At 41.2% G+C, this 21271-nt stretch overlaps 1 long non-coding RNA gene across 1 annotated transcript; it reads right to left on the bottom strand.

Moving 5' to 3' along the window:
* Positions 1 to 11433: 11433 nt before the first annotated feature.
* On the bottom strand, positions 11434 to 16624 carry LOC105085267 (uncharacterized). Its single transcript, XR_836785.3, has 3 exons — positions 16422 to 16624; positions 13732 to 14029; positions 11434 to 11593 (listed from the first exon to the last, which is right to left on the bottom strand). It is a non-coding gene; the product is annotated as an uncharacterized LOC105085267 (long non-coding RNA).
* Positions 16625 to 21271: the final 4647 nt, after the last annotated feature.

Below are 21271 nucleotides of genomic sequence, written 5' to 3'. Positions count from 1 at the left end.
CTCTCAGGCCAGCTCCACCCTTCCCAGGTCTTAACCTGATGTGAATTGCATTTCTGTCACTTGCAACCAATGGTCCTGACTAATAGGCAGAGAAAACCAACCAGGTACACGCAGGACAAAACAATTGAGAAAACTAAAAGAATAATAGAAGTCATACATCCAGTAGGGAAACTTTAAGGAGGGACAGTGACTGACAAAGCATTGCCGCTGAATAAATGCAGCTATCATCACCATCATCATCATCTTTGTTGTCATTGTCATCACCAGGTTAACTAATAGATGCTTATAAATTGATTCAGAAGAAACCAACCCTGCCAACATCTTGATCTTGGACTCCCAGCCTCCAGAACTGTGAGAAAATACATTTCCATTGTTCAAGCCACTCAGTCTGCACTACTTTGTTATAGAAGCCCTGGCAAACAAATGTATATGGGATGCAACCCCGTTCCAGAGATGACATTAGGCGGGAGGGTGTAGCTCAAATGGTAGAGCACATGCTTAGCATGCACGAGGTCCTGGGTTCAATCCCCAGTACCTCCACTAAAAATAAATAAAAGAATAAACCTAATTACCTCCCCCCATGAAAAAAAAAAAAAGAGAGAGATGACATTGGTTTTCCTTTTAGTGTAAATTGGGCCTTCAGACATCATTATTGCCATCTCTGAGGTCCATTTGGTTGTAACCCGGGATGATCTATGCTATAAAGCGTGGCATTAAGGAGGTTGGAGTAAAGGGTTTCTTTCTGGGTTTGGGCCACATGAGATTTACCTTGTCTCATCGTCAAATACTAGTCATTGAAAACCAAGGCAGGAGGACCTATCTGAACACTGTGGAAAGCTAAGAACAGTTCCCCCAAATCAATCAAAAATAAGGGATGCATTATGTTCATTGACACAGCCCAACACGTATAAAGAAACTTTTAATACTATAAATAATTACTATTTGCGATAACATTTTCATCATTTGCTGTAGTTTTAGTTTAAATCTGTCCAAACTTTACAAGCACCCCCTTAGGATAGCTATTTTTCCTATTTATAATTTTAAAAATAAACTGAAAAATCAGAGAAGGTTGGCAAAGAAGGTAAATTGCAGAGTTACATTTCAAAACTAGGCTTTTGGGCTTCATGTCCTATGCTCCTTAGGCTACTTCCGGCTGCCTCTTCACATTTTTCCATTTTCCATGAGCCCAATTGCTGAGATCTTCTTAAAGCATATTTATTAAATATGAGATTGTTTTTTCATGAAGAGATTGGCAGCCATTTGTTCTACAGGTTTGTGTTTATGGATTAAACACATGTGAAAAATTCAATATAAAAGAATGGAACTGTTACAGTCACTAGTTTGTTGTATTTTTTAGATTCCAAATATAAGTGCTATCATATAGTCTTTGTCTTTTTGGTTACCAGTTTGGGGTGGGTGCAACATAGGAGTGGTGGAGTGGGAGGTACAAACTTTTGGGTGTAAGACAAGTTCAAGGATGAATTGTACAACACGGGGAATATAGCCAATATTATGTAATAACTGTAAATGAAAAGTAACCTTTAAAAGTTGTATAGAAATAAAAAAATGTTTTAACAACAATTAAAAAATCCATAATGGAACTGGATATAAAGATGGTCGTGAACTCTTCTTTCCAGAGCATCAAATTGATTGGAGATGTACAGATCTGAGAAAATTTCTATACCAGGAAGGGAAATGAGAATAAATTCAAAATCTTTTCCTCCTTATAATTTCATGTTATTCTGTGCAGTCAGTATTTAGTGAGAATTGATGCGATCTTTCCATGTGCACAGAAGTATATACTTTTATTAGACTAGGGAGTCCAACATTGCCCTTTCTTAGTTTGAAGCTAACCTCATGCATAACTGATGCTCAGTCGTATTTTAATATGGAACATCTAAGAGAGTGTAAATAAGAATTGATGGAAAAATTATTTAATTAGTAAAATTCAGCACTAGCAAAGTGCTCCCACACCAGACAACTAAATGCAAATGTACAAAATTTCTTCATTAAAGGGAGTAAGGTTTTATCGATTTGGAGTCCATTAATTCATGGTGATTTAATCTAGGTCAGGCTGATGTTTACCTCTGCACTCTCTCTGAAGAAAGAATGTGCTAAGGAAAATACTATAATATAAACAAGAGGAGGTGAAAGCATTTTCTTCTTGCATAAGCAAAATATTTATTTTAAGAAATCTTGGCACCTTCATTATAAACCCATCGTATCTAACTTTGTGGGCATTGAGTGAGGTATGTGTTCAGTTTGTTGATTCGATCAGGGAACACATGAATGCAAAGTGTACAGCTTTTCTACTCCTTAAAGGAGTCCCAAAGTGTGTGTCTGCCTGCCAGGATGGTGGTCCTCCCTGTGGTCCATAGACCAGCGGCATCTGCATCACCTGGGAGTTTGTTAGCCATGCAAATTCTCGGGCCCCACCTCAGACCTACTGAATCCCAAACTCTGGGGGTGGGGCTCAGCTGTTTGTGTTTTAACAAGCCCTCCAGGGGTTTCTGAAGTGCGCTCATGTGTGAGAACACTGCACAAGAAAACAGTTGTTTGTTTGATGTGTGAGTGTTCTTAATTACACTCAAAAGAAATTGAACTGTCTTTCTGTCTGAGTATTCCGTTTATGAACTCTTTCACTCATTCTTGAGACTCTCTCCCCAGTGGGTCCGAATTAAGGGAGATGAGCCGGGACTGTGACTAGGTGTTTGTTTATAGTGAGGCTAAGAAGCCAAACTGATGCCCATTGTCCGGACCTCCCGCTGACGGAGGAGAATGGAAACTGAGCAGGAGCTGTAGCTCCCAAATGGTTGCGGTAATTTTCAAATCTATTTTTTTCTTTCTCTCATTTAAGTCGTGTTTCAAATGAAATCCAATCCATATTTTCCCTAATTTACATTTGAAATTCTTCAAATGTTACGTCGGTAGGAGGTGAGCGAGTCCCCAAGAGACCTTTTGAACCTCCTAAAGCTTTTCCTTCAAAACAGGAAGTTGCACTTTTACAAAGTTTAGCTTGAAAAGGCCTGATCTGTACTTAGCATTTTTAGCCAAAAAGTTTGGAATATATTTTAATTTTCAAAACACATTTTATCCCATTCTTCTTACCATCATCAATCTCTTGATATAGCATCCCCAAATCACATCTGCCACCTTTCCTCCTTCTCAAATAAGCTAAGTTCTGAGAGCTCTAATCTCATTTTCATAATCACATGCTTGTCTTTGGCAGTTCGGGAATTGTATAACTCTGTAAATGTACTAGTTATAACTAAGTTTAATTCAGTTCAACAAACATTTATTATTGCCTCTGCAAGGAAATAAGACGGCCTGTGGGGAGGAGAAGATTAAAAAATATATTTCAGAAATGAATTGATCTCAGCTGAGGAATTACTGACTATTTGTTGCCCTAAATATATTTTGATCATCATTTGCTCCCTAAGTTGCCTGGGAATTCGATATAGCCTCCATCTCTGATTTCTGAAATTTATTAGAGATTCTCCCTATTTGGGAACAAAAAATTTAAATTGTGGTCTGAAGAGAAGAAGGAAGAGAATTGTGGCCACCTGCCCGGGCCAGAAGAGAATAAAATCAGCTGTCTTGTGCCCGACTTCTCTACATTTGTAACGTACCTCCATCTAGAACGTCTCTTCAAGGTACTTCTAATTTCTGTGTCTATTTCTCCCAGGAGGACTATGAGCCCCCGAGGGCATAGACTGGTCCTCTGCCAAGCAAGTCATGTGGAGTTGCCCCAGCTGCTTGATCAAGCATGCGTTCTTCCCACTGGTTCTCTTCTCTAGTTTGCCACTTGAAGCCTCACAGAGAGTTCCGGAGATATTGTTACTTTGGTCTTACACATATAGAAGAGATTCCCAGCCAGCGTAGGGCAGGCTCTTTCTCATTGAAGGAAGCCAGAGTCGAGAAATAAAAGAGAAGACTGCTGGGTAACCAGATGTGGAGCTGGAAGAGCCCTGAGGAAATACGGTGAAAACAGGGAAGATAAAGATGCGAACCTCCCTCCTCCCCGCTGCATCCCCCTCGCCCCCCACACCCTGTCTCCATTCAAGTGCCTCATCCTGAGCCAGTGTGCCTGTATTCCAGTCACTACTGCTGCAAAACAACCCCCACCACCACCAAAAAAACCCCACAAAACTCTGGCTTAAAACAACAATCGTTGTATTATCTTTCCTAGTTTTTGTAAGTCAGGAATTCGGGAAGGGCTCTGCTGGGTGGCTCTGGCGTGAAACGTCTGGTGCAGTTGCAGTAAGATAATGATCTGAGCTGGAATGATGTGGGGCCTGGAGCAGCTGGGACCTGGCTGGGCATCTCTCTCTCTCCATGAAGTCTCAGTGCCTCTCTACGTGGTCCCTCCATGTGGCCTAATTTGGGCTTCCCTAGAGCATGGGGACTTCAGGGTAGACAGTCTGCTTCGATGAAGGCTCAGGACTTGGAGCATTAGTGTTGCTGTGAGCGAGGTGGCAAATGAGTTGCCTTTTATGATCTCATTGTGTTACTTCTGCCATACTCTATTGGTTGAAATAGTTCCAACAGCACACCTGGTTTCATAGCCCCGCCTCAGGATGGGAGGAATGTCAAAGCCACACTGTAGAAGAGCCTGTGAGATGGAAGTTACTGCTTTGGCCATCTTTGAGGAATATACGGTTGGCTACCACCAGGAAGAGAGCTAACAGTTGTGAGATCTCTTTCCTCCCCACCAAAATTTTTTCCCTATCCCTCTTACCCACTCACCCACACATACACCATACTTACTTGTTTTAATTGAAGTATAGTTGATTTACAATGTTGTGTTAGTTTCTGGTGTATAGCATTGTGGTTCAGTTATACACGTATATTCTTTTTCATATTCTTTGTCATTATAGGTTATTACAAGATGTCAAATATAGTTCCCTGTGCTGTACAGTAGGACCTTCTGGTTACATTTCTTTTTGTTTTACACTGAGGGAATCTGGCACAACGTTAATCTTAAATACCTCAACATTTCTGTCCAATGCATCTGAGTTTAGATTTCATAAGACTTAAAAATACCACGGGTTTGATTGTTCACACACACTCCCAAGGAATTTTCCTAAGGATATACTACTTCAAATTCTGTTAAGGGGAAAAAAAGTTCAATGAAAATCAGTAGTGATGGGTAGTGCTGTACAAAAAATGTGTGTTGTAAGTTATTTTACCACAGAGGTAGTTTCCTGTGGAAACTGTGACTGGTGGTCAAGCTCAGTTTTAAAATATTTTGAGACACCAGCCAAAATCTTGGGTGGGGAAATATAATTTGCTATTACCCAAAGAAAAGTCAATTACTTAGTACTAACATTTAAAAAGATATGATTCAAGTATGTATCTTTTCTAAAAGTAAATTGTAGCATGTTCAATAGTAGCAGGGATGTATTGGCAATTAATTACTAATAAATTCATTCACAACTTGTACACAATTTTCTCCTTCCAGAAATTATAGTTTTCTTAACAAAGCGTTACCAGATTTTTAAAATTCTCTGAAAGTGTCTAAAGCAAGCAGCAAATGGCTTTTGAGCTTGGTGAGATAATGACTATTATCTTTAATTACCTCACTAGCAAAACCTGGTGCATTTCAATATATTCTGTAGCTAAATTATTGCAAAGGGAAGATTCAAGCCACCACAGATTTATGGTTCAAAAAGGAATGTAAATTAGCCTTGTCTCTGTTTTCCACATTGACGGCTTGTGTAATGAGCTGGAGAGGTAAAATTCAGGAAACCATCTTCATTAACAATAAACTAAGAACAATTAATAATATTTTTTAAAAAGAGGAGGAGAAATCATTACCCAGGGCTGGATAATTGAATTGTATAAACGTGTTGCAGCTTCACTCTAACTATAAATACATTTGCAAGTAATTATCACCCACAGCATAAATAACTTCATAATATCTACCTGAGTCAACATTAGTCAGATTTGCAAAGCACCAAGGAAAATAAGCAATTAGTTGTTTCATTACCCAAGAAAAACAGATGACTTAGTTACAAATAATTCTAAAATTCCCAAAGGAAAGAGTGAGTGGCGGCTGGTTCTGTACAGCCCATGACCCAATTTCGGGAGATGTGGCAGGGGACCTGCTGATCAGAAGGCCACATTCTCTTAAACTATGGCTCAGGCGTCCTTTATTTTTGTGAAAGCCCATTATAATAGCCCAGAGTTGTATGACATTGAAGTCTGAGGGCTATTACCACAGAACCTGCCCATAGAACCTGAAGCACATCTCTTCATGAGCCCCAGAAGCAAGTTTTCAGAAGACCCTCTGCCAAGAGCTTCAGGTCTGTGAGAGAAAGGCTTCAAAGTGAGCCATGTAATCAGGCTGTGAAATTCCTGGACTAAATATGCATTTCCAAACAATATACTATTGGAATGGAAGTGCCTAGAAACTGTCTGTATATTATCATTACATCATTTTTAGTACAAATGCATCCATCTTCCCCCTCTCTACCAAAATGTCTGGCTGCTTTGCTGAATCTTATCAAATAATTATAAATAAATAAATAGAAGGCAGGATCAACCTTTTTTCAAACTGAAGTACAGTTGATTTACAAGGCTGTGTTAGTTTCTGGTGTACAGCATAGCGATTCAGGTACACATATAGATATTCTTATTCATATGCTCTTTTTATTATAAATTATTATAAGGTACTGAATATAGTTCCTTATGCTATACAGTAGGTCCTTGTTGTTTATCTACTTTATATATAGTAGTTTGTAGGACCAAACTTTTTAAGCTCAAGTTCAGAAGAACATCCGTGTGTGAAATCTCACTTGTGTATACCCAGCCACCATATTTCCCCTGATTCTTGTGGACAAGGAACCAGCCAAGGCACGTGCTGGAATCACTGGGGTCTCTAGCTCTGGCTTCAGACTGGTGAGTTGCTGGGCACTGACTCCCCACTGAAAGCATTTCTGCCCGGCTCAGTCTTGTCACATCTGTCTCCTGGAGGTGCATATGGGATGTGGTGCCCTAGTTCCTCTTAGGAATGTGCTCCTGTGAATGAAGGAAGCATGTTATCTGCCTCCTATCTGATTGTATGTTTATAAATGCATACCTACCTCTAACCTTGTCCACAGGCCAGCTCTGGATCAGCCCAAGGCACACATCTGTTGTCTTAACTTTAGAAACTCTGTCCCAATAATTTAAGAAAGCCTAAATCAGTAAGAGCCATCAGATTTCTAGGGAAAATATTTTGTAATACACAAGGTGTTGTTAAGCAGAGTAACTTAGCCTGCATTTCTTTCCTTTTATTCCTCATCTAAAAATCTCCATTCACAACCGAGAGTGGGGGGAGGGGAGGGCTCAGTGGTAGAGTGCGTCCTTAGCATGCACGAGGTCCTGGGTTCAATCCCCAGTGCCTCCATTAAAATAAATAAATAAATAAAAATCATCTACATACATACCATCTTGTTTCCCCCTAGATTCTCTGTGTAACAATCTGCTGGGAAACTGAGGACTTTTCCTCCCTCGTTGCCAGTAAAGATGCTCTATGATCTTGAGTGTTCTATTGGTGGAGGGTGACCATTTAACGCAGAAAGACTCCTAGTGAAGGACTCTACACGTGGGTCTAATTATTGCCACCCTGGATTGTTTGTCAAAGATCATTTTATATCTCAAAGTTTCAGACCCTTGAACTGACTCACTCAGGTTCAAGGGAAGAGCCAGTATTCAACAAAGTCATATACAAAAGACAGCAATGTTATTCCTTGTGCTACTTTTATTTAAAATATTGTATCTTTTAAAACAATACATGTCTATATTAACTCTCTCTAGTTACAGAGTTTCATTATTATTTGCACTGATTTTTCAAAGTAAAAAAAACTGTTTCACACTTGCTTCAAGGCCCTCTCCTGAGGTATTAGAGACATGAGAAGCTGAAGGTCTGAGAACCAGCCACCCTCAGGCAGGCACCTTGGTGGTACTCTCTGAGTAACATTTGAATATGCTCGTTTTTAAAAGTTGGATTCAGAGGAAAATCAGATTTAGGACTTTGTGGTTGGCATGGGGGTAAGTGTTGAGAAATGTTTCCCTGGCTTGCATGAAGGAAAGAATATGGCCATCCGGAACCTTTTTTAAAAAAAAAAAACAAACAGCCCTTAATCTTCCTGTTATACTCAATTTCCCTTTATATGAGGAGTGTGGGGCCCAGAAATGCCCATTTGCAAGAACTGTAAGGAAATAGTGAAGGAGGATGAGAAAGGGGGGCAGCTCTAAGGACCCTGTTTTAGATCCTATGCTTTGCATAATGTGTACAAACACACACACACACATGCACACACACACATTTTCTTACCACGCCTTCCCATCCATGGGCATCGTGTTCATCAATATCCACTGATCCTTATACCTTGTCTTGGCTTGGTTTACTCACACTGACTTTGCATTTTGGAGACAAGAATCACTACGTATTCCACATGTATCCCTGTCCGCCATCTATTTTGTAAATATATCTCCTGACCACCAACCTCTCCCTTGTCTCCTTAAGGTGAGCGTGGAGTCTACTTCTTTGACATCTCCCATGGCTAGATAAGACAAGGCTGGAGACAAAGGTGTGCGAGACGTAATTAAAGAACAAATCGCAATGAACATATTTCCTACTTGTCACGGAAATTCTGAATCTGAATGTCACACAGCACTAATAATCCTTTTCTAGACGATGCCTGACATCTTCTATGGACATCACACCTACAGAGAGCGCCTTAAGACCGTTTGTATGTATGTGTAGAGTGTGACTCGTGCACATTTTAACCTTCATCCATTTAATCCTACCCCAACTCCAGTTTCGAATATGATACTTGATTCTGTCTGCTGAAGTCAATATCTAGCAATCCTGAACCTTTGCAGCAGGAAGACAAGAGACAGTCCCCTTGGGGTAGCAGATTAATCACAATAGATGGTGAACTTGGCAGGCTTTGTCCATTACCTGTTATATTTTCTAGGGATGATTCGGGGGTAATGCTGTATCACTGTAATTCAGGAGGTGAAGGCAAGAGTTCGGTGTCTGCCCAACTCGACTTTGTCCCCGTAGAGTGTGAGCTCCTTCTTCCTTGATATTTTTAAGGGCCATTCAGGGCTTTTCCATCCACATTTATTAAGGCTGTGCTGAAAGCAATAGATGAGATATCTAAATGTGTTTTTGTGCCGTTATCTAGAGGAAATGCTGACTTCCAGGTACATAAGCCAAATCTAAAATTAGGGAAAGTCTTACACAAATTTTGCATGGTTGTTATAAAGCTCAGCAGCACAAAATACACATTCCTAGCAGTTTCAGTGAAAGTCTTTGTTGATCTAAGAGACTGACATGGAGCCCTGGGATGCCGGTCAGTTAGAGAACCACATTATGATCCTGGCAAGGACAGTCATTTTTCACACCTTAAGCCACATAATCTTTACCCACTCTTAACTGTAAAATACCTTGGGGGAAAGTGAGAAGATTTGCAAACAAATATATTCAAAAGAGCTATAGAATTAGCCATATGATTTGTACTAGCAACCATAATTGAAGAATAAAAAGTCTTACTACCAAGTATGAGTTATACTTGAGTGGCTTAGAAGTCTCTTATGCACTCAGATATCTCCAAGGATCTACAGAGTCAGGATGCTACAGTGAATCCACTAGTTAGATACCTTCCCTGTATCCCTTCATCTCCAGTCTCCACCCTTCTCTCCCCTACTGTCTGCCAGGAACCTGCAGGTCTGGACTAAATCAACAGGTTCCTTGCCCTCTGGCTCCCAGTTGTGCTTGGCCAATGGAAAGGGTCCGCAGAAGACCAGAGATAAAGGAGAGTGAGGTCAGAGTAGTTACGGCCCTGGCTCCCTCCCTGAAGCGTTGCCTTGGGCTGGCTGCATCCCTGAATCATCCCAGGTAGTTAGCTCTCTGACAACTCCACCACTCACTCATCCCTTCCCAATTCTACAAAGCATCCTCTTCCCTAAACATTTCAGACCTAGAGGTGGTAACTACTTGGTGTCTACTAGTTATAGGTTACTGCACTATCCTTTGTGGTTCCCCTATACCAACATTGTAAATAAATCCTTAGATTATCCTTTTCTGAGTATGTCAATGATTTCCTGTTAGAAGTCTTACTGATATACCCATAGATAGAATGCCTGGATCTTTCAGGGTCTCTGAAGGACACTTACAAGGCAATGCATACAATAAAAGAGAAGTGCCAACCACTCACAAAATCAGTGTGGAGTGTGGGAGCTGAGGTCTGAGTACAGGGATGCTAGTGGGGAGCAGCAGGGAAAGCTAGTTAAATTTTTGTGATTCATAATTTACCACCATCATGGTGCATGTATCTACTGCTCCAGTCTCAGGCAGATGGAGAGGAGCTGTGGGACATGGAGCCAAAAAAAGGGACTCTTCATTGACCAAGCTCCCTCTGAAGGTCAGCTTAAGCCAGCTTTATAATTCAGAAATGAATGTCCTTTGGAATTATTTTTCTTAAATCTCTTAAACTCTGTAGGAAAGAGTCAAGCAATGAAAAATTATAGGATGATAAGTTTATGATCAAGAGATGGTATTTAAACACTCTTAGCCCTTATATTTATGAAAATAAAGAAACATAAAATGAGCTGAAAGTACCAGATATTTTCTTAATGACACTGAAATAAAGCATTGCGAAGAATCATCTGAGTCAACTTGCTACCTGCAAATAGGAATGATCACGTTTACTCCATCCACTTCCGGCTACTGCGGAAGAGCTTTAGGGAAACAGTAAGGTAACAGTCTTTCTTACTATCCAGGTCTGCACTGAAACAGAAATGAAGAGTTAACAGTTATTTTTGTAACTGAGGCTGTATAAGTGGTGTCTATGGGAGAGGCCAGATCAACATTCAATCTCTAATAGAATGTTTTTCTTCCTGTCTTGCCCACCCATCTTTGGAATTCAGGAACTAGACACCTGCTTCATGTTTTGAAAAATATAAATATATATTATGCCTGGGCTGATGATAAAATATCCTAGGAGGGATTTCTGAAACTAGCACACAATCATTATAGTGCTTCCTGGCTTGATCTGTCTACAGATGATCTTGGTTAATTTCTACTACACCATATATCCAATGTTTATACTGACCTGATACATGATTGCTTGACTGAGAAACTGTTTTCTAAGTAAAATTAAGGACTTATTTTATCATGACATGGGAATATAGAGATATGAGGTCAAACCCTGACTCTGCTACCTAACATCTGTACCTCAGGAGTCTGTCACCTTACTGCCACGGGCTTGTCATCTCACTGACATGCCTTTGGTGTTCTCATGAGTAGGTAGGGGTAGATGATAACTAATGATAGAATTAAAATCCTACTATCTGAACATGAGAAGATGGAGGGTCCCAAGTATATTAATCGGAATTCTGTTAAAATTGTTCTGTGTAACAAATGACTCCAAAACTTGATGACTTTTTAAACAATAAGCATTTATTTCTAGCTCAGGGATCTGAAGATTAGGTGTAGTTTAGCTCGGCTCAGCTCCAAGCTTCAACTTGGGTTAAGGTTTGTTCCACATGTGTCTTCATTCTGGGGCCAGCAGCTACCTGGGGCATGTTCTTCTCATGGCTGATGACAGAAGTACAAAAAAAAAAAAGTAAATAAATAAAGGACTGAGTGGAAATACACAACATCTCTTAAGATCTCAGCTGGAAACTGACACCCTTTCACTTCTACCAACATTCCATTGGTCCAAGCAAGTCACATGGCCAAGATCAAAGTCAATGAGTCAGGGATAATCTTCCTCTCCTAAGAGGCACTGCAAACTCACCTGACAAAGGGTGTGGAAGTGCAAGAAGGGAATTAGAAATTAGAAACACAAATCCAGTCTACTTCCTCTTTAGCCGCTAGTCACAGCCTATAATCTCTAAATCTTCCAGCTCTGATTGGTGTACACATTCATGCCCTCATGTGCAGCAGTAAACCCACACATCATCCATGAATTTTACCAACCAAGCAGAGTTCCAGTTCTTAGAGAAGAGGCCACTGGTTGTCTGAGACAAGGCACCCTGCTATTGGCCAGCCACCCCAAGACAACACTGAGTTGACATCAGTGATCTAAATCAGATGGGCCTTTCTTGAGGGCCCACTTTTATCTAAATGCACAACAGAAGAGAGCTGTCTTCAGGTCTCAGAGACATTTTATTCACCCGAGGCAGCTCCAAATGAATCTACAGCAGTCTTTAGGTTTTCCAGTAAAATATGTCTTAGCTCTTCTCCAAAGGTCTCATATGAGCAACTCAATAGAAAACTCTGGAAGTTTCAAACCTTGGCTGGCCCAGAAGGCCTGGCAATGTTGTTGACTGCCAGAAATGCAAATCACCAGACTTGCCTCAACAGAAATCAGAAGTTTCATCTCTCACTCAAAATCAATTGAGTCCTCTTGAAATCTGATCTTTAATCTTACTTGTGTAAAGATGGGCATCCAAGTCTGAGTCACAAAAATCACCAAGCTGCTCTTCTCAGAAATGGTCAGACCCCTGTGGGGTATTCTCTCCCTTGTTCCCATTTGACCCTTAGAATTACAGCTCATAGTGGAAATGTTGGCACAATCTGAACTCTAGCTTCAGACTGTACAAGGGGGCCTCATGTCTGTGATTTTTTTTTTTTTTACATGTAATCTGCCAAGACATATACCCATAATGTAAACTTCCTTGGTTTGGGTTTATGAGTTGGATGTTTTTGACAAACTCTAAGACCTACAGGGAAATCACTCCATCGTTAACAGCTTAGTTTATTTAGTAAGCAATTGGTGAAGGAAAGGGTGGGAGAGAAGCTCAACTTGTATCTGTTTTCCAAGCCTCAACCCAAGAAACACAATTCCTTTCAGATGGGGAGACCTCCCTTCTATGGACAGTCATTCACCAAACCTATGAGAAACCATCATGGGCTGTTTCCAGGCTGATTCACAGCCATGACTTCATCCAGCTGCCTCACTGTTAGACCAGACAGCTTCAGTCGGGTGAACTAGCTGGCCAGAGAGGGGGAGGACAGGTCCTACAAACAAGCTACTGGCCATGTGCCAACATGGTCATCTCCCAATAGTGACGCAGGCTTAGAGCTACTCCTGGAAAAGAGGCTGTCTCCAAAGGATGTGAAAATGAGCTCAAGCATGAAATAAGACTTGTTCAGAGAAGATCTGACTCTGTTTATGTGACTGCCTTAATTAATATCCTCTCTGGAAGCCAATCCAATATATTCTGTTGATGAAAATTGATTTTTTTTAAATGTTGTTAAGATCAAGTTAGTGAAAGATAATTTTCCTTTTCAAGGGGAAGTAGGGATTTAAAAAGGTAAATACAGAATGAAAATTGATCTTTGCTCAAAGATGAATTTTAACATTCTATGATGCTAACAAGGGGCTTTGTTGTGGATGACCATTATATTCAATTTACTAGAACTTTCTGGTAGAATTGTTCCTGCTGATTGGTTAGTCCCTTTAAGAGATTTCTTCATTGACACTTTAAAATCTTTAACTATGTAGAAATCTCGATTTTAAAAATTTTATATAGATTTATTGAAATAATGTTCTTTACAGGCAGAGAACAGCAGAAAGAAAAGGTTTTTTCCTGGATCATATGATACTAGTGATCCTGTATTAATTATTTACTGCTGCATAACAAGTTATCACCAATCTTAGTATCTTAGAATCAAATTTAAATTTATTATCATTTACATTAATTATTTATTAGAAACAAATTTATTACCTGACAGTTTCTGTGGGTCAGGAATCTAGGTGTGGTTTACCTGGATCCTCTGTCTCAAGGTCTCTCACAAGGCTACAGTCCAGGTTTTGGCAGGGCTGTGCTTTCATCCGAAGGTTCTACTGGGGACGGTCTGCTTCCAGGCTCACTCACATGGTTGTTGGCTAAATTCAGGTCCTCACAGGTTATTGGACTAACAGTCTCACCGGCTGTTAGCTGGAGGCCTCCTTCAGTCCCTTGCCGAATGGACCTCTCCAAAGGGTAACTTACAACATGACAGCTTACTTCTCCCAGAGCAACTCTGAAAGAGAAAGAGCATTTGAGAGATCACAAGCGAGAAGGAAGTCTTTTTGCAACCCAATCTCAAAGTGACATCCCATCATCTTTGCTGTATTCTATTTATTAGCAGTAAGTCACTAGGTCCAGCCCCGACTCAAGGAAGTGAATACTAGCAGGCAGAGAGCACTGTGAGGCTTTTAGAGGCTTCCTGACATTGATTTTTTTAGCCATTTAATAAAATATGGTTTAAAGTAAAGAAAAAAATATGTGTATACAAGTGTACTAGAATTTGAAACATAAATGTATGTTGTCTCTATTTCAGCAATGATCCCTTTACTCAAACTATTTTTCTAACCAATTTTTGACATTCCTTTTCAGAGTCGCCTTTAGTGCCTGTGGTACATTTCATTCTTTGCAGTCTCCCAATTTCACCTCAGCCCCAAATTATGGCTAACCTTTTTTTTTTTTTCCTTTGCAAATAGATTTGAATGCTAGAGTTAAGAGTTAGTCAGATAAATAAAGTTTAGTGATCAAAGTCAGCATTGCTGTTTTTAGTCTTGACTTTTGTAAATATGAAATAAAAAAAGACCAATTTCTGCATGTGGCTCATAAATTGGCCCAGAAGGCTGCGCCTGAAAAGGATTATTTTGATTTAACCTTCATTTGAATGTTTAAAATCTGGCACTCATCTGAAGATTTTTAAAATCTGCATCCTTCATAGCTATGGTTTATGTGTTTACACATCCAGGGCAAACAGAAAGCATAAGGCCATGTTGGGACATGTTGGAACAGAGGGAGACACTAAGGAGAGACCCAGAGTGCCCCACATGAGCTCCAGAGTGCACCTCCCACCCCATAAATAGATGATGCTTTTACAGCAGTACACACAGGGATTATCCATGTTCACATCAAGACCACCTTCGGGTTTGTAGTTAGTAAGTCGATGCGAGACTGACATGCCCCACCCCCACCCTGGGACCCCTTTAGGGCTGAGGGAAATCTGAGAACACCCACAGCCACCACCCTTAACCTGAGTGGGAGGAGGGAGGAGTGAAGTAACACGACAGCACAAATGAGGGGGAATTTTTTTCTGGGGATCCCCTCGAAACTCAAAACCTTGAGGATTACGAACTATTTATGAACAGAATGTATCTTGCTTATTCAATAAATATCTCAGATTTTGTCAAGCTCTGATTTCTATTAAGCTGCATTTTCCTAGGTGCAGGGCTAGAGGTGAGAAGCTGGGCTCTTGTTCTTCACTGACTCCTTAAGTCTGTGCCAAATGGCCTTGAGCTGCATCCTCCTGTTGCCTCTGGCCACTCCTCCTCCCTTCCCAAGACATTCTTTCCCTTTGTCTAAACCTGAAGGACAAAGCTGTTACCTTGAGAGCACCAATAATGACTTTCCCAGATAAATAACTACATCATTACTCCATGTGAAACAAACGCTCATAAAATCTGGAAGCAGCCCTGCCCACGCTCACAGCAACAAACGTTTGAGCATGTCGTATATTTAATACCTTCGTAAAACTAAGGTAACAGGATGGTCCTAGCAAGTTTTGATTTCTTGATTCCTTTGCGCATCATTTCACTTTCATGATGACCCCTCCGGCTCGTCTCTAACTTTTTGTGGTGGACTTACATTAGAGTCTGCTGATGGACTGACTCTACCTCACAGTATTCGTGCCCTCCTGTAGACCCCTCCCACAATGCCTTTGAGTTTGCTCATGTGCTATGTGACCCGCTTTGACCAATGAGACATTAGCAAGCATGATGCAAGCATGATAAATGTTTGTGCGCTGGGACTCATCCTCTTTCAGCACCCCTTGGAAGATTGTTGCCATGCTGTAAAGAAGCCCAGGTTAGAGGACCTGAAAGGATGTTAGGAAGCAACACGCAGAGAAACCCTGGAGAATGAGAAGCCATCTTAGATGTTCCCATCCCAACCAAGCTCCTGGCTGAACTCATGTGAGTGATCTCAACTCTATGACATGAAGCATAATGTGGTCCCAGCTCAGCACCCATCAACCTGGAGAATTGGGAGAAACAAGAAATCATTTGTTGGTTCACATCAATTTTGGAATGATGCGTGGCGCGGTAGAAGACAACCGAACCACTCCTCCTTCTTTTCCCCAACTTCAAAAAGTGAAAGTATGAGACATTAGTCTTTACACTGAGGATTGATCACCTAGTTGGGGGTGGTCTGAAGGTATCTCAGCCAGTAATTGAAGCCTGCAATTCTAATGGTGGATTGGAAAACGAGGTCATTTGGGAGAGAAAACGAGGTCTTCTCTACATGGATATACTGAAAAGAGGACTTATTTAACTGCAAATTCTAGGATTCCACTCTGGGGAGCAGCTAGGAAGTGAGGATCCCTTGTCCCTCATGCTTCAATTCATCCCTTCCTCCCTTACCTTCTCTGCTGACCAGCACACAACTCTTCTTTTTCTTAATACTCAATCATTTCATCTGTTTCATGTTTCCTACTGCATTAAAAGATGTTCTGGCAATTTTCTCAGTCTGCTCTTCCAGATCCATGTTCCTCTTCTCTCTGTCCCCGAATGTGTCCTGAGGCTTACCTCCGCGGTGCTGCATGAGTTGGGTTCACCAGATCTCTGACTTCTGATTGGGTTGGGCCAATGTGAGGCACTGACAGGAAGTCAGAGGGTTGGGGGAGAGAGGTCAGGAAATGTATCCCACCCCTGCCCTACCTCCCTGCCAAGCCACAGTTTCCTTCCTCAACACGGCAGCCTTAGTCAGGTAGCCCCTCTCCCAGACCCACTGCTCTCTCCGGGTTCCAGAAACAGCGCCCTCCATTTGTCCCTTTAATTCTTACTTTTGTTACTCCCCGAGGTGCATCGCCAATCTCATTGATTCCCTTAGCCCTGTGCATACTTTTGTAAATAGTCCCTTTCTTTTTAGTCACTCCTGGAGTGTGTCATCTGTTTTCTGCAGGGCCCTGACTGATGAAGATGTTAACTACAAAACAAACTACTCATTTAAAAATAATTTTAGAAAAAAATATTAGAGATATTCATATCGAGGGGGCAGGGGATCGCTCAAGTGGTAGAGCGCATGCTCAGCATACGCAAGGACATGGGTTCGATCCCCATTACTTCCTCTAAAACTAAATGAGTAAACCTAATCACCTCCCCCTCCAATCAATCAATGAATGAATTAATTAAAAAAACTGCTCATATTGTCTCACCTACATAAAACCAAGAGTTCCTGTGCTGAGTTGGTATTGTTTCCAGCCAGAAGCAACATTGTATAGTGAAGTTGAAGGAGCCAAATGATCACGTTGTGCTTCAAAGGGTAAAAAGAGGACACGCTTCCATCCCTGAGATGGAGTCCCCAGGACCGGGGAGAGGAGTGGTGTTTGTAATTCTGTTGGGAGTGGATGCCTAGACTCCACCTGGCTAGGAGATCCGGCTCTCCTAATGGGCCACAGTGGCCGGAGGCCAGTAAGACTTCACTGTAAGGAAGCTGGCAACAGCAGGCAGATGGAGGGGACCGGGGCCCTCAGGGGGCTTTGAGGAGGGTTGGCAGCCATGCAAGCAGCAGGCTGACCAACACCAGGAGGGGCTTCCAAGTGTCCAAGAGGACAGACTCTAAGCAACTGTTGGGGTACGGGAGATGGTTGATACAAATGCAAGAAGTTGGACCCCTTGCCAATCAGCCTCTTAAGTCATTTTAAATTTAACTAGCAGAAAGTTGATGTGATGGGACTGGATCCCTTAGGGTGATGGAATGGATTTTGGAGAACTGCTTTGTACTTTTTTTTTTCCAATAATGAAGATGTGTATGATTTTATTAAAAAATCTCTTTCATGTGAAATAAGACTCTATAGATACACAGAGAAGCACCTACAATCTCTTCTTCAAATCACAAGCCAATCTAGCAGAGGAGGGGCTGTGCTGGAAAGCTCACATGAGATCAATGATCAAATCAGGTCCAGCAGGGGTGGCTCATGGGAAAAAGACAAGTTCAATTCCTGGAGGTTGGTTTTTGCTCTGACTTTCAGGTGTGATGCACAGACTGGCAGGACAGACCCTTTGAAAGGATATAGTTACATGTTGGAGCAGCAAGGAAGGAAGAAAGGAAGAAGGAAGAAAGAAGCTGTTGAAAGAATACAAAATATTTTGTGTAGAGAGGTTACCAACAACAAAAAAAATCTCTCTAGAAACACGGCCACATCTTCCTCACATCATCATAGCACAAAAATATGGGCTTGCGTGTCTGGAATGATGACGTTCCTCCACTATCCCTCTCATCCCGCAGTCAGGTCTACAAAGTCTCAAATTATGCATTTTTTCTTTACTTCTGTATTACAAATTAGAACTCCCGAACTGGACACAGGGAATGAAACTTAAAATGTATACATGTATTGCTACAGAACAGGTCCTATATAAACATCATCTCCCTGAATCCACGCAACAATGTCAGGCAATAGATATCATTGCTTCAATCTTACAAATGAGGAAACTGAAGCACAAAGAGCATCAGGGAAATGCTCGATGCCTCATGACTGGAAAGCAGTGGGGCTGGGGTTTGAGCCTAAGTTTGTGGCTTTTTCAACTACTCTACACTTTCTTCTAAATTGGAAAAGGGGGAAAAAAGTTGGTGGCAGGGTGGAGTGGAATCAATTAATTGACATTTTTGGAAAGCTGATTTATGTAAACTTTTCAATATGTCCTTTTTGAAAAAAATCCTACTATTTGTTAATTATTATTAATGCCAACTCTGTGTTGGTTTAAACAGTGGCTTTTGACTGCAGGCAAAAAATTTAACTAGGAGCAAAAAAACAGTAGATTTGGGGGAGGAAGTCTTGCCCCATTAAGTGAGTTGGGTAATCCAAACATTTCTCTCTGTTTCACCTTCTTGTTCCTGGATGAGTTCTTAAAATGGGACAGCCTTGCTCCCTTTCAATTCGTTTTGAGATGTGTTTTTAGTGCCTGTTTATCAAGGCACTAACAACTAAATCTGCAGAAATAAAATGATTTAGCTATTCGTGCAATTCTCCAGAACTTTTGGTATGAATTCCAGGACCAAAAGCTCCTCTTCCTGCTGGAAAAGCATATGGATAAATTTGAAGATGCTAATTTGCATTGAATATGAAAAATAAACTCCCAGCGTGCAGTGAGTTGGATCAAATTTTCTCCTCTGCCTCTCAGATGGAGGCAGTCCCATTCTAACCTGCTCCAGCTCACCACGTCAATATGAGTTGATCTGTCTCTGCTGCCTTTCTTTCCAGGGACAGAGAGAGACACCATCCATGGGACACAAGGGAATTTGCCCCGTCTGCTCTGGGTATATAAATCTGTGCCAGATCAATAAAGAGAAAGGAAAAAAAAGGGGGGGGGGGTCAATTGACTGAAAATGACAAAGTGTCATATGCTCGACCTATTTGACCTCTGGTCTAGTGCTTATTTCCTAGAAGATCATAGCTCATGTGACCTTTGCCATGGAAACTGAGTCAGTGTCACGGTCAGGTGTATTTGGAACATATTATTCATCTCTGATAATATTCTGAGCAAGTTGTTGATGTCCGTACAGCAGATATCTGCTTCTGAAAGTGGAATGTTACTTTCTTCTGGATCACTCTAAGCAGATGGAAGCAATGACTTAGTTATTCATGTAAAATCAAATTACAGGTGTGAAAATGAAGCTGTGGGAGTCTAGGTGTGTGTTAATGAGCATTAATGTCTGAGGAAAACAGTGTCAGTTTATTTTTTAACATATGTTTGACTTTAAAAGCTGCGAATGTGGGAAAACTCACAGGATGTGAGCATGTGTGAATGTGGCAAGATTCACAGTCAGAAAAGACCAGGGTGATGAAACCATTGCAGCCGCGACATCCTCTTTCTCATCTCCATTCCACTCTCGGCTCAAGAGTGGCTGCTTGTGGGTGATGCAGAAGATCAAGAAATATGTTTGTTTCTAGGTGAAAAGCAGAATTCAAACTGTATCACTTGACATATCTGCAGTAGGCTGGTCTCTGGAACCAGTGACCAGGGGTGTGCTGGTAAATGTTTAACAACCAGATCTCCAGGAAACAAAAACCCCTGATCTGTAGTGGCTGCCAATTTCCATCACGCAAATACTTCCACCATAGTTAATTTCAAGCCATCAACATGACCCCACTCAATGCAGAGCTGGGAAGAAACATGCAACTGGCTCGAAGACACTGGAGTATGACCTTCCCTTCTCTCATCCGAAGTGTTCCACTTGAATGGGGCACTCCACTAAGGGATATGAACTTGATCGTTTCTGTTTCTGTTTCAGAAGAAAAATGACGGAACAATCCTCTGGGCTTTTGCTCACGCTGGCTTCTCTACATCACTTTTCTTTACCCAGCTTCAGCCCTACTACTATTCATCCTTCAGGTTAGTGAAGAAATCTTCCTTGGCTCCCAAACCAGGCGTGGTTCCCTTCGTACAACTCTGGGGGTCCTACCCAGATAAAGTTCTATTTTAAGAGTCTGTTTACTGCTCTGGGTGCTACTTGAGAGCAGGACTGGATTCCCTTCACCTTTATGCCCCCTGGAGTTTAGAACCGTACCTCGCACAGAATAGGGGGCTTAACAAATGCTTATTTATTGATTGAAGCAGGAAGGAAGGGAAAGAGTGAGGGGTGGACCTTGAATTAACATCCTCTAGCTGCTTCCTCCAAGAAATTTAGCTCAGCAATTGATAGAATCACAAAAACAATCTGCAATTTGAAATTTGTTAATTTATTTAATCACTTTGATTACAAGTCATTTATTTAGCTATCTAGCATCTCCATGCAGGCTACATAATGTGGCTTTGGACTGAGACTCCCTAGTTTGAACTCAATTCCATCATTTACAAGCTCTTTAACTTTGGGACCAGTTCTGTAGTTTTTTTTTTTTTTCTGTGCCTTAATTTCCTCTTCTGCAAAATGGGGAGAATCTTTCATAGCGTGTAGCTCACAAAGTGGTTGCAAGAAAGGAGGAAGTTATGTGTTTAGCACTTAGCTAATGATTTGGCTCCTTTGACTCGTAATAGTACTGCTAAATTTTTCTCCACATTTTCCATCAATTGATTTGCTTAACCAGAAAACAAGTCTTCCCCAAACCATAAACACCTAGCTCAAGAATGCCATGTACATGTGAACAGCCAGTGTTTTGTTCCTGACCTTGCCCTTTGTCTGCCCACCCTTGTGACTGTTCCGATTAGTAGCTGCAGTGACAGACAAGAGGATCAGTGGTGCTTGGCCGCCACCTCCTTTCTTGTCTTTTAGA

Source organism: Camelus dromedarius, chromosome X (genome assembly GCF_036321535.1).
Source record: "Camelus dromedarius isolate mCamDro1 chromosome X, mCamDro1.pat, whole genome shotgun sequence".
NCBI classification, from domain to species: Eukaryota; Metazoa; Chordata; class Mammalia; order Artiodactyla; family Camelidae; genus Camelus; species Camelus dromedarius.
This window is presented reverse-complemented; position numbering and strand designations above follow the sequence as displayed.